The sequence below is a fragment of the Marmota marmota genome, unplaced genomic scaffold, assembly GCF_001458135.2.
Source record: "Marmota marmota marmota unplaced genomic scaffold, marMar, whole genome shotgun sequence".
Classification (NCBI taxonomy): domain Eukaryota; kingdom Metazoa; phylum Chordata; class Mammalia; order Rodentia; family Sciuridae; genus Marmota; species Marmota marmota.
In genome coordinates, this window is record NW_026000283.1 from 2,754,537 (window position 1) to 2,767,351 (window position 12,815).

Genomic DNA, 12,815 nt, shown 5'->3' on the forward strand with positions numbered 1-12,815 from the left:
ATATCCTTACCAGCTTTTACCATTATTTGTATTTTTGGAGATTGCCATTTTAACTGGGGATAAAATCTCAGTGTAGTTTTGATTTGCATTTCCTTGATTGCTAAGGATATTAAACATTTTTTCATATTCTTATTGACTATTTACATTTTTTTCTTTTGAGAAATATCTAGTTAATTTGAATTGTTTTACTCTTAAACTTTTTGATTTCTTTATTCTGGATATTGATCTACTGTGAGAAGAGTAGGTGGGAAGGATTTTTCCCAATGTATAGATTCTCTCTTCATGCTCTTGTTTCTGTTACTGCACAGAACTTTTTAATTTGGTGCTGTCTAACTTATTTCTTCTTGGTTGTATTTCTTGAGATTCAGGAATCTTATTAAGGAAGTTAGTGCCTGTGCAAATATGTTGGAGTTGGAGTGTTGGTTATGGTTTATTGGAATATAATATTAAAAAAATCCCTAATTCTCCTATGAATTTCAGTGGTATGTGTTGTAACATTTTCTATTTCATCTCTAATTTTATTCATTTGGGTTTTCTCTTTGTTTTGGGTAGTTTAGCTAAGGGTTTGTCCATTTTTTTATCTTTTCAAAGAACCAACTCTTTGTTTCACTGAAACTTTGTGTTGTTCTTTAGTCTCTATTTATTTGATCCCTCAACTTTATTATTTTTCTCCTTATATAGATTTTGAATTTAGTTAATTCTTGTTTTTCTAAGACCTTGTGGTACATTGTTGGGTTGATGTCACTTGTGTTTTTCTATTTTTCAAATTAAGCTATAAAATTCATTCTTAATATAGCTTTCACTTAATCCCCCAAATTCTACTATGTGATCTTTCCTTTTTAATTTGATTCTAGAAATGTTCCCTCCTGATCTTCAATGACCCACTCTTCATACAAGAGTGTATTGTTCAAAATCTGTTTTATAATTCCTGTAGTGTCTTTTGCTGTTGATCTCTAGTTTTATTCCATAATGATATGATAAAGTATATGAAATTATTTTCATTTATTGAATTTGTTAAAGTTGCTTTATGGCCTAATATATGATCTATTTTGTAAAATTTTCCATGAGCAGAAGAAAAAAAATATGTGTTCTAGGTCTATAGGATGGAATATTCTGTAGAGGTCTGTTAAGTCCATCTGATCCATAGTGTAATTCTGATATATCTTTATTGATCTTTTCTGTGGATGATCCATCTCTTGGTAATAGGTGGGTGTTAAAACTAACCACTATTAGTGAATCTGAGCCTATATCTCCCTTTATGTTCAGTAGTATTTGTTTTATAAAATTGTATGTTCTGATGATTGATGTATACATATTTATAATAGTTATGTTCTTTTGACAGACTGTTCCCTTTATCAATATGTAGTGATATTCTTTTCTCTTCTGACTGTTTTTTGTTTCATGTCTGTTTTGTCATATATGAGCATAGCTATTCCTGTTTGATTTCAGATTCTGTTTACTTGGAATATCATCCTCCACACTTTGACTTGCAGACTGTGTATTTCTTTCCCAGGAAGAGGAGTTTCTTCCATGGAGAATACTGCTAGGTCTTTCTTTTTAATCCAGTCAGTGTGCAATCTTTTTAATGAAAAATTAGGACCATTTACATTCATGGGTATTATTATTTTAAAGTAGATGATTGATTATTCCTGTCATTTTGCTTTTCCTCTTGTTGTTTGGAATATTCTATGTTTGTATCTTTATCTTTTATTCATCTTGGTGGGTTTTTGTAGTAATAATGGTTTATTCTTTCCAAATTCTTATTTGCTCATCTACTCTTCTAGTAAAATTTATTGTTTCCCATGTTCTTATGTTTGTGTATAACTTCTTATGGGTAGAAATATCTTTTGTTATGCTGTTCTAGTGGTCATTAATCCCCTTGGTTTATACTTATTTTGAAAGTTCTTTACTTCTTCTTCAATTATGAAGAATAACTTTGCTTGAAAATAGTAATTGAGAATGGCAGGTTTTTATTTTAGTACTTGTAATACATGTTTTGCTCAGTTTTTGTTTTCACTGTTGTGACCAAAACACTGACAAGAACAATTAGAGGAGCAAAAGTTTATTTGGAGGCTCATGGTTTCAGAGGTCTCAGTTCGTACAGGGCCAGCTATATTCCTCAGGGATTGAGGTGAGGTAGGACATCATGGTGAAAGGGTATGGTGGAGGAAAGCAGCTGGGAACAAGGGAGAAAGAGAGGGAGAGGGAGAGGGAGAGGGAGAGGAATTACATTTGCCAGATATAAAACATATATCTCCAAAGCATGATCCCAGTGACCCACCTCTTCCTGTCACAGGCTACCTCCTTCAGTTACCACTCAGTTAATTCCCATTAGGGAATTGACTGATTAGGTTAAGGCTCTCATAACCAAATAATTCCACTTTTGAACCTTATTGTATTGTGTTACACATGAGCTTTTGGGGGGATACCTCAGATCTAAACCGTAACAATACATTTATTCATTCTCTCCTAGATTTTAGGTTTTTTTTTTTTTCTGAGAAACCTTCTGTTATTCTGATGGATTTGCCTTTATATGTGATTTAAATTTTCTTGCAGGTTTTGATATTTTTTCTTTGTTCTGTGCTTTTTGCAACTTAACTATAGTGTGCCTTGGAGAGTTTTTTCCTGGTTATGCATATTTAGGGTTCAAAATGTCTCCTGTTCCTGAATGTTCTTATATCTCTATATTCAGATTTGTGACTCTGCTGGGATGAATATCTCTCCCACTTTTATGTCAGTACCTTTTTAATAAGCAGCCTTCTTATTGATGATATGCCCTGGGATATTAGGTTCTTATGTAATATGAGTTTAATCCCAATTGGACTTTGTATTGTAGGTTCCTTGTGGCTTCTTTGGTTATGATTGGTGGGGTTTTTCACAATGAATATTGTGTTGGAACAAGAGGAACCCAGTTTCTTTGTACTTTTTGCAAGATTGTGGCCCCTCTGTTAGTTCATGTAGGTGTATTGTAGACAGAAGAACATGTGGGTTGTCCCCTCTGTGGTTACTCCCCAAGTGTTGTCAGCAAAGAGTGGTATGATTGGCTATGGGAGTGACCTATGCTAAGATCCCTCGTAGACAAGGTTTCCACAAACTTGTTTTATTTCTTTCTGCTGTTGCTGTGGGGATGATTGTCTAGGAATAGGATTTTATTTCCCTCTAGACATACTTATTTGGAATTAGGTCTATTACTGTGGGATTTTTTTTATATTCTTTAAATTGAAATATGTATCATTGTTCAAACAGGGCTAGGTCATGACTGGAGTAACATGCAATTTCTCTGTTCATGCCATCTAGAGTTTCTTTTTTGGTTATGCATATTTAGCATTCTGTGCTGTGCCTGGAATAAAGCTCAGTGGCAAAGCACCCATCTGACAGGCTCAAAGTTTTGAGCTCAATCCCCAGCACTGCATAGAAAGGAGGACACAAGAAATAACAATAACAAACCAGATAAAGGAATAAAGGAAAAGCCAAGTACACACAAAGAAACCACACCGCCAACAAGAGGAAAGAAAGGGGGACATATTATAGAATAAATTGAGAAAAATAACTAAAATGTTTTAAAAAGGGAAAATAGAAATAAGATAATGAAGAAATATTAAAAACCTAAAAGAAAAAAGTGCTAGTGCTTTTGTGCCACACACTCTGAGGGTAGCGGGGCAGATGTGGAGTTGCAATTATCTATCGTGGTAGGAGTGGAGGGTGGAACTGTGCCATCTACCACCCTAACTCTGGTGACATAGGTCTGCTGCAGAAGTACATGCTACTACTTGTTCCCCAAGATTCGTGCAGATTATGCATCACAATGCAGTTTCTCAACATAGAATTCTCAGCAGGTTTGTGTCAAAGGCTCTCTCCTGCAGCCAAACTGTCTCTCAAGGCAGACACCCACTTTACATGTGCAGTGATATTGCAAAAGAGATCTGGAGACAGAAAAATGCATCGACCTTTGACTCTGAGATAGGAGAATAGTAATTTGGTTATGACTTTCTGATTGTGGTTCTCTGTTTTACCACCAGTAGAATACATGGGGAAGTGTAGAGAAAGTCTCCAGAGTTAGTTTTCTATGAAAATCCCATATGTATTGCATATTTACACTGTACTTTTGCATGGTGCTGATGCCTATGCTCGTGATGTTCACTCGAAGTCTCCCTGTTTCACCTGTACCCTGTGCTCTCAGCTACTGCTGTATGATAGATGCTGGGGTGCTACATTACTCCTTCTGATCCATTATTCATAGTCTCTTGGTTTCCGCAAGTCTTTCTCCCCATTGAACTTCAACGTTCTCCCACAGACACCCATCTCTCCACACAGTTATTCTTCGGTTGTTTGACTCATTTCATAGTTTTTTTTATTGTTGTTGAAACCTGTTTATTTGCTTACTTTCCTGAAATAATTCTTTCAATTGTGTTTTCTTGTTGTGTGTTTTTGCTGAAGTCTCTTTTCAGGTAGTTTGCTGGTACCTAATGATTGGACAGAGATTTTCTTAAATGCCTGGAATCAATAATACCAGCAGTCTTTTCTGAGTGACAGTTTTTGCAGTGTGACTTTTGGGCACACTTTCAACACTGATCAAGTAGTGTATAACTCTGACTTGGCATTCATTTCTTGCTTGTGCAGAGTATCGATGTCAACATGAGGTCATGACTTTAGGCTTTCTCAGTTCTTTCCTAAGTTAGCACTCAGTTTTGGACATATGCCCAGACTTACATATGAACTGGCCTTATAGTTTTTTGGAAACATGTAGTAACTTTCCAGAGGCCCCTATGGATATCAAAATACCCTAGGTTTTCCTCTCAAGCCTTTTGGCTAGCTTATCATTTGCCCAACTATTATCTACTGCATCAGGTTGCCTCAGTGTTAAACAATTGCCAATAATAGTTTCCAACAAATTCTCTCTAGGAAAAGGCTATTTACACTAAATGATTGTTTAATAAGACCAGTTAAAGATAAGACTCAAAAGTGGCATCTTCTAGGAAATCACTACACAGGTTAGTAATGATAATTCTCTGCAAATGAGGTATTGAAAGAGGCCCAAACCCATTCTAATAACTCAAATGAATGCCAGACTGCTGGTTTTCATTGTGATTGCATACTGTTGGTTTTCAGTTCTTTGAAGCTTGGGAAATAACATAGGAATAGATAAAGTAAAATGCCACAAAAACTCAGTGTTCATACCAATATTTAACTATTTTTCTTAAATAAATGTTCATGTGATTATTGTAGTCATTTGGTTTATTTCTTCACTTCTGAAAAACTTTATTCTTCATATTTTTGACAGTGCTCACATTAGTTTTGCTGAGATTTTTGAAGGTACTAAGGTACTTGTTCCTGCTCATGTTATTTTTTTCTCATTCCACTTATTTTGTTCTGTCTATATAAAGCTTCTTATTCATGTTAGCATAGTTCCTTTTCAAGGGAGAATACACATGTATGACTGAGAATATTAATTACAAGTGTAAGTTGCATGTTGAGGAGTATCAGGAGATATAATATATAAAAATCAAGTTATGAAAGAATATGACTCATTGAATAAGTATGCCTAATGTGTCTTTCTCAAAAACAGAAATCAAAGTGACCAAGGCAAATGAGTGGAGGATAAGGGAGAAAGAATTTTGAACAAAAATGTAGCTGTCTCCCAAAGAGCTAGCATCATTTAAATATCCAGTTTCTCAGAACTGCAAAGCCCAATAACATTTAAGGCAGAAGTTAGAACACTGCAGGATGAAATGGAAAACATGATCAAATAGGATGGTAAAATTATTGAAGTAAAAAATGAGTTTCTTAATGGATTTACATGGAAGGATACTAGGCAAATGCCATCTGTTATTTGCTATTTACACTTCATCTTATTTGACTTCAAAGTCAGCATTGCAGGGGGCTTATGCAAGCCATGGAGATTCAAAATCAACAGTCTTCCCAACCAGATGGTGTTAATCCTAGGTATCTAGCTCAGACAAGAGCTACCTTTCTAAAGTGATCATGGACAATACTTGGAGGAAAAGGTCTGTGCCAGATAAACTGGTCTCAGAACAGTTTGCAATAATGTGGTGCCTCTAAGCTTTGTCTTGAGACTGGCTTCTGGAAGTGGGCTACTATTTAAATGAAATTTTAAAACAATGGAAAAAAATCACCCTCCATTGAAGTGATTTTCTTTTATGTGACAGAGAGCAATGTTAGCATGTAAATCAGGAATTACTAATATTTTTGAAATAAAAGTCCTAACATAATTCATAATTTAAGAAATAAAACTTAACCCCTTGTGTCTCCTTCTGAAAAGAAGCAGAAAAGTTCCAGATATTTTGCCCTCTGTTTGTTTCATTTTCCTTTTAGATATCTTGCTGTTTAGAATTCATATAGAGAATGGACAAAACATGAATGTACAGCTGAAAAATTATCACAAAACGAATACCTCTGTAACCACAGGCCAATAGTCAAAAATAGAACATTGGCAACCTCAATGCCTCATTTGCAGAGAATTATCATTGACAACCCCAGAGGCCCACCTTCACTTTTCCCTTTTAAGAATACATTTAAATTAACTTTGTTTCAATGATTGCATGACACTTCTAGAAATAAAGATATTTGTTGAGAAGGGAGGTGTTTTAAAACAAGATTTATAACATAGTATGTTTAGAAAATAGTAAGTGGGACCAATGCCTAAACATGGAAACATAAATTGTGTGGCAGGGGAAGATCATGTGTATGATTGAATATGGAGTTTGTCCCCTCCCCAATAGAATGATGAAGACTCAATTTCAAACTATTGAAATATCAACAGAAATGTAGCATGCCAAAAAAGTAACATTTTTTAGTTCTGCCACATGAACTAATTAGAGTTTATTCATATCTACTGAAGTTCAAGATATGCTCTCAGCCTTCGTATACTCACATCAAGTATCTAGAAATGCTGTATCTTTCCTGTTGTCACACATCATCTGATTTTCAAAGAATTCACTAATCATATAAATGAACTGAAATAACACTTACTATGTGCCAAAGCACTGTTATAATCATTTGTGAATATTAGTGTATTTAATTTAATTATTGAATCCTCATAGCCCTTCAGGAAAAAAAGGGGAAACTAAAGTAGAGAGTCATTCTGGTAGGAAGTAGCAAACTTGGGATTCAAACTCTGATCATGTGGTAGAAGTTTCTGATTTTGAACTATGAAGATCTTCTGCCTCCATGGAAGGAATTTAAAATGGATGCTCCCTTGTGTAAACAATGGGCTATCTTTGGTCATTATGCATTACAAGTATGCATGTTAATAGCTTAATTATGAGAAATATCTCTGTTAGCATAATTGTGACCAGCTATCAACTGTACTTTAATATAGGTGTCAATGTAGAGAAGGCTGTATCTGAGATTCCTGTTGTGACATGAAAAATGCATGAAATTTTAACATGCTTGACAAACTCAAAAAATGTTCTTGTGTGCAAAAAAATTGTTAATAGAGACAGTATCTTTTATTTTTCAAGATATGTCTTGAAAAAGAAAATGTATTAATGAACTTATATAAGCAGTATTTATTATTCATATTATATATAGCACATACTTAATATAGTGCTAGTATAATTTGATGCCACTGCCTTGATTTATGCTAAGTTGTCAATAAATATACCACCATTGCTTTTGTATTATCAGTGAAAATTTCAACATAGAAAAGGCAGGAAATATCTTAGTTTTACTATGAAGAGTGTCTTGATCTTATAGAGCCACAAAAGGATCTTGGGAACCAGCAGTAGTCCACCAATTACACACTGAAACCTCTTTAAAAAAACATTTACTATTTACTTTATTATTATTCCTATTTGGAAACAGTTGTATCTTCAGAAATCTCATCTCTTACTTTTCTCAGATCTTGACTAACTTTTAGCTACCTAACTCCCTTGCTTAGAAATTTACAGATTTGATTCTCTACACTGGCCATGCCTACCCCTCACCAATTTATAGAAAGAAAAATCATAACAACAACAATTACAACAACAAAGATCAAGTTGCAGAAGTCCTAAAAATAAGACTTCCTGATTCACGGTTAAATTCCTCCCTTAATTTCTTGCAATATGAATTTCTTTTGGTGACTCCTGGATTCCTGACTCAAACTGGTCCAGTTTGTAGTTATGTGCTCATCAAACTTTCTTCTTCATTTAAAGTTTGTCAAACAAATTGGGCAAATGGTTAGGGAAGTGTGGGAGGAACAAATAAGAATTAATAAAATAAAAGATAGTAAAGATGCCTTCTTTGTTACAAGGAAGCTAATCCTTCAGACAGACTGTTCTTCTACCACTGCATCAAGGTGAGTGGAATAATTCCTAAATACTTGACAATCATTGGTCATCCTCTAGGACTTTCTGGAACTAGGAGCGTTTAGTCATTCTTAGCAGTGTGTGCCAATAACAGAAAAACAAATGAAAGGGAGAGTCCAATTTTTCCTCCTGCCTCAGGCAAGCTTCATGATAGATAGCTTACCATGACAGATAAGTTTGAGGCTGACATTTCTGTTACATTTCTTATGGTTCTTTGGAAGTAGTTCCCTGTTAAGTACTATAGAGGGACTAGATTTCACAGGAAGTCTGACTTGGCTAATTCTGTCATGATGGAGGGCATTCTAGGACCTTGTCGGGCAAGCCCAAGATGTCTATAGTTAGGTTACTTCACCAAAGCTTCTGGCCAGCTGTTTTTAGTATGTAGTCAAGGGCATAAACATACTGATTCAGCATATGTACTCAAGGTCATTTTGTTTGTGAGCATACATCCACTAATGTAACCTGTTGGAAACATGCCTTCCTTGGTCTTGTTTAGTCAGGTTTTTTGCCACTATACCAAAAGGCCTGACAAGAACAATTAGAGGAGGAAGAGTTTATTTTGGGACTCATCGTTTTAGAGGTCTTAGTTCATTGGTGGCAGGCTGCATTCCACAGCATTCAAATAGTAAGGCAGAACATCATGATGGAAAAATGTGGATGGGAAAAGCAGCTGGGAACATGGCACCAGGAAGTGGAGAGAGAGCTAAGTTCAACTCACAAAATATATACTCCGATGGCACACCACAGGGATCCACCTCCTCCCACTAAACTCTACCTTGCTTACAATTACCATCAAGTTAATCCATATCAGAGAATTAATGTACTGATTAGATTAAACCTTTTTATAACCCACTTATTTTGGAGGATAGCTAATATAAACATAATAGGCCTGCATATAAAACAGGCCTATCGAAGAACTCAGGCAGCCGGAACTGGGGGCTACCACCTCCAAATAAAGCAAGGTTACTATCCCAACCATGCCTCACATCTTCTTTCAACTGCTAGAGTCCAAAACATTGTTTCCTGATTCTGAAAGACCCCCACAGGACATACCTTAATTTGTACAAGTAAAGGGTCTAGATGGGAAAGAAATCTATGTCATGGAAAATAAGAGAAGATCCTTAGCTATCATCCATGTTATTCTTCTGTCATCTTTATTAGTACCTACACTCTGAAGAATTTAAATATGTTTTGAAAAGCCTTTTGTTTTTCCCATCCTCTTTGAAAAATAAACACACACACACACACACACACACAGCAAGTTCATCAAAGTTAGCAAAATTTCAATGTTGTTTTAGTATAGTTTCTGTCTCCTCCAACCATGTTCAATTTACAGTAAAGGAGCTTATAACACTTTTACCTGATTATTCTTTTGTATAATAGTGACAAAAACTTTTACAACAGACATTAATTAAGCACTTGCTAGGTGCAAGCATCTATAGGTAATATAGGAAGCTAAGGAATACATAATATTTACCCATTTTCTCCTCAAAATTTTAAACTAGGGTGAGATGTAGGAAATAGAGGGAGGCACATAGGTATAAATTATTTGTAATAGAAGTGAGTGCAGAGATAGAATACAGATCCAGCAGGGTACCATTGTACCCTTCACACTTCTAATTATAATGTTGGTGCTCAAGAGAGGCCTGTTCAGGTACATCATATTTTCCTAATGAGTCCTCCCCAAGCATTCAAATGTAGAGGTGGTTGATATAGAGTCTGATTTTGAGTCACTGACCCAGGTTGAGCATGCCCACTGTTGATGCATATCACTCAGGCATCAAATGAAGGCAGAAATTAGTCTATGGAGATGATTTTTAGTCTCCTTCCTTCCCACCTCACCAAGGCTTGGAGCATAGAATTTAGAAATAATGAGTCCCATCTGGGAAAGAGCCATGTATCCTCTCTTTGGTAACACCACTGAGAAATCATTGCAAAAGGATTAGTTGCTCTTTGTTAGTTTGGAGAAAAGAAATCTGGTGTTGGTAAGCTTTTTGTCATTGTGACTAAAATACCTGATAAGAATAACTTAAAGGAGAAAAAGGTTATTTTGGCTCATGATTTAAACATCTCAGTCCATTGCCCAGTATGCTCAAGCTTACTACATTTCTCTGGGCCCAAGATGAGGCAGAATATCATGATGGAAAAGTGGGTAGAGGAAACCTCATGGTAGCTGGGTTGCAGAATGGGAGAGGAGAGTGCACAGAGAAATAAACCCTTCTAGAGCACAACCCCAGTGACCTACTTCTTCCAGGCTTTCCCCTCCTTTTTACAGTTTTCACCACCTGCCAGTAATCCATTCAAATTATTAATCCATCAAATGGTTTAATCTTATGAGGTTACAGCCTTCATGATCCAATCATTTTACCTTTGAACATTGCTGCATTGCCTAATACATGAATTTTGAGGAACACTCCAGATCTAAACCATAACAACCCCCAAATCTGAAAGTGATGAAACTGCGTTCATTAATACCAATTGATTTGTTCAAAAGTTTATTTTTCCAGTTAGGTAATTAACACCATAAAGTGAGATGAGGATTGAAAAATTGTCTGGAGTGTCTCTTCCCTACAGAAGATAAAAGGCAAGGTAAAATATCAAATAGAACTTCATCTTCTATCCCACTCAGCTTTGATTTGGGAAGGAGGTAGTTAAGTTACAACATGAAGAAAGTGGCAGTTATAAAGCTTGCCTTCTATTGCATGCTTTTGCAGCAGCAATTACCTCAGCTACAAATCTCATTTACAGAACTCTTTGAAACTGCTATCTGGACGATGGCAGAATACACTGGAAATCAATGGAGGGTGATTTCATTCCCAAATTGAAGTTACCATTTAATAGTCATGGAAAAAATACACATATGCACACTCCAGCCTCCTTACTCATTAATAGATTCCTCAGTAGCAATTATGAGGCTTAACATTCACAAATTCAATTACTACTCGAAAAATATGAATTATAAACACTCTTTACCAATTGAAATGCAATAACATCCTAGTTTCCAGAAGGAAAATAGACAGGAGCTGTTGGAAATGATCCTAATCATGATGCTAATAAGTAACGGCCCCAATACGTAGTCTGCAAAACAAGAAAGTGCTTGCCTCCCTGCACCTACTATTATGTGATATTTTCTTTCCTGATTTGTATGTAGTATCCTAGCAACCACCCTGCATGTTAACCTTAGTGGATCTAAAAGTGATGCACTGGGAAATCTATCCTTAGGGTCTCATGCTCTAGGGAGGGACACTTTTTCCTTGGAGGGCATGCCAAAGGCCAGATAGATGTGTGACGATTAGAGTCACTATTTTTGCTCTGAGATTTCATTGCCCTTCCTGATCCTGTGTAGTCAGAGGTCCTTTAATCTAAGTTTAATATAAATAGATATCAGTGCTGCCAATAGATCTTAATTCCACATGGATATTCAATAGAACAACAGAGGAGCCTGGGGATGTGGCCTGCTGGAGATGACCTTAAACCTAGCTAAAGTTGGCACTGATAATGGCCCTAAACTTCCATCTTATTTACTATTTATTGATTTAAGGCAGGAAGGACACTGTCAAAATGTTCTTGCAACCCAGGATGGGTAAGGCCTTCAATCATTCTCATTTTACTGTGAATTAGATTAGTTATCAGCTCAATTATGACCTTTTGATAGAGGTTGGGTCCTTCATGATATAGGAAAAGGAAGATTTAAAACCAAGTATTGGGCTTAAGAGTTGTAGAGAGACCAGGTGAAAGTAGCCAGAGAGGAGTTCCTTTAATTTACTCCCGGGTTCTTCAAAGTCTTAAATGCTATAAGGGCTTTTCCAGATAGGACCTATATGATAAGGCAGAATACATCTGTAGGAGTAAGAAGTCCACTTTAAAGCTGAATGGTCCATTAGTTTCTTAATGTTGTCAGAGAAGATATTTTATAGTTAAAGAAGAAAGTGTCTCTATTCTCCTGGTACATTATTTCCCGCTGTGGGCAGCCATTTTGACAACACACTCCCTAACACCGTGAGATACTTAAAGTGTTTTGCCTTGCCAAACTAAGCCCTGGATAGCTTCCTCCAATGTCTTTGTTTGCTTCTGAGGTGCTGAGCTTTTTCTAATGGAAACCATTAAATCAAGATGATGTCAGTTCCTATAGCCATGCTAGATAATTTCAGCTGGGCCTTCTTGGATGTTCATCAACATTTCTTTTCCTCACTTGCTGAGTCCCTTTACCATTCATTCATCCTTTTGAAAAATCTTTTATTAGGCAATTTTTACATTTCAGTTGTGGCCAAGTCATTAAGGTGCCATGGTAATGAAGAGTGACAAGGTCCCTTCCCTCATGGACTTTGTCATTTAGTGAAAGAAGGTTGAAAATGAATATGTTGTAAAAATTCATTTTCATTTTGGCATAAGTTCTATGCAGAAGAGTGAATTCAAATATCCTGAGATAAGAATAAGCTCAGGATGTTAAAAACAACAACAACAACAAAAAAAAAAAAAAAAAAAAAAAAAAAAAAAAAAAAAAAA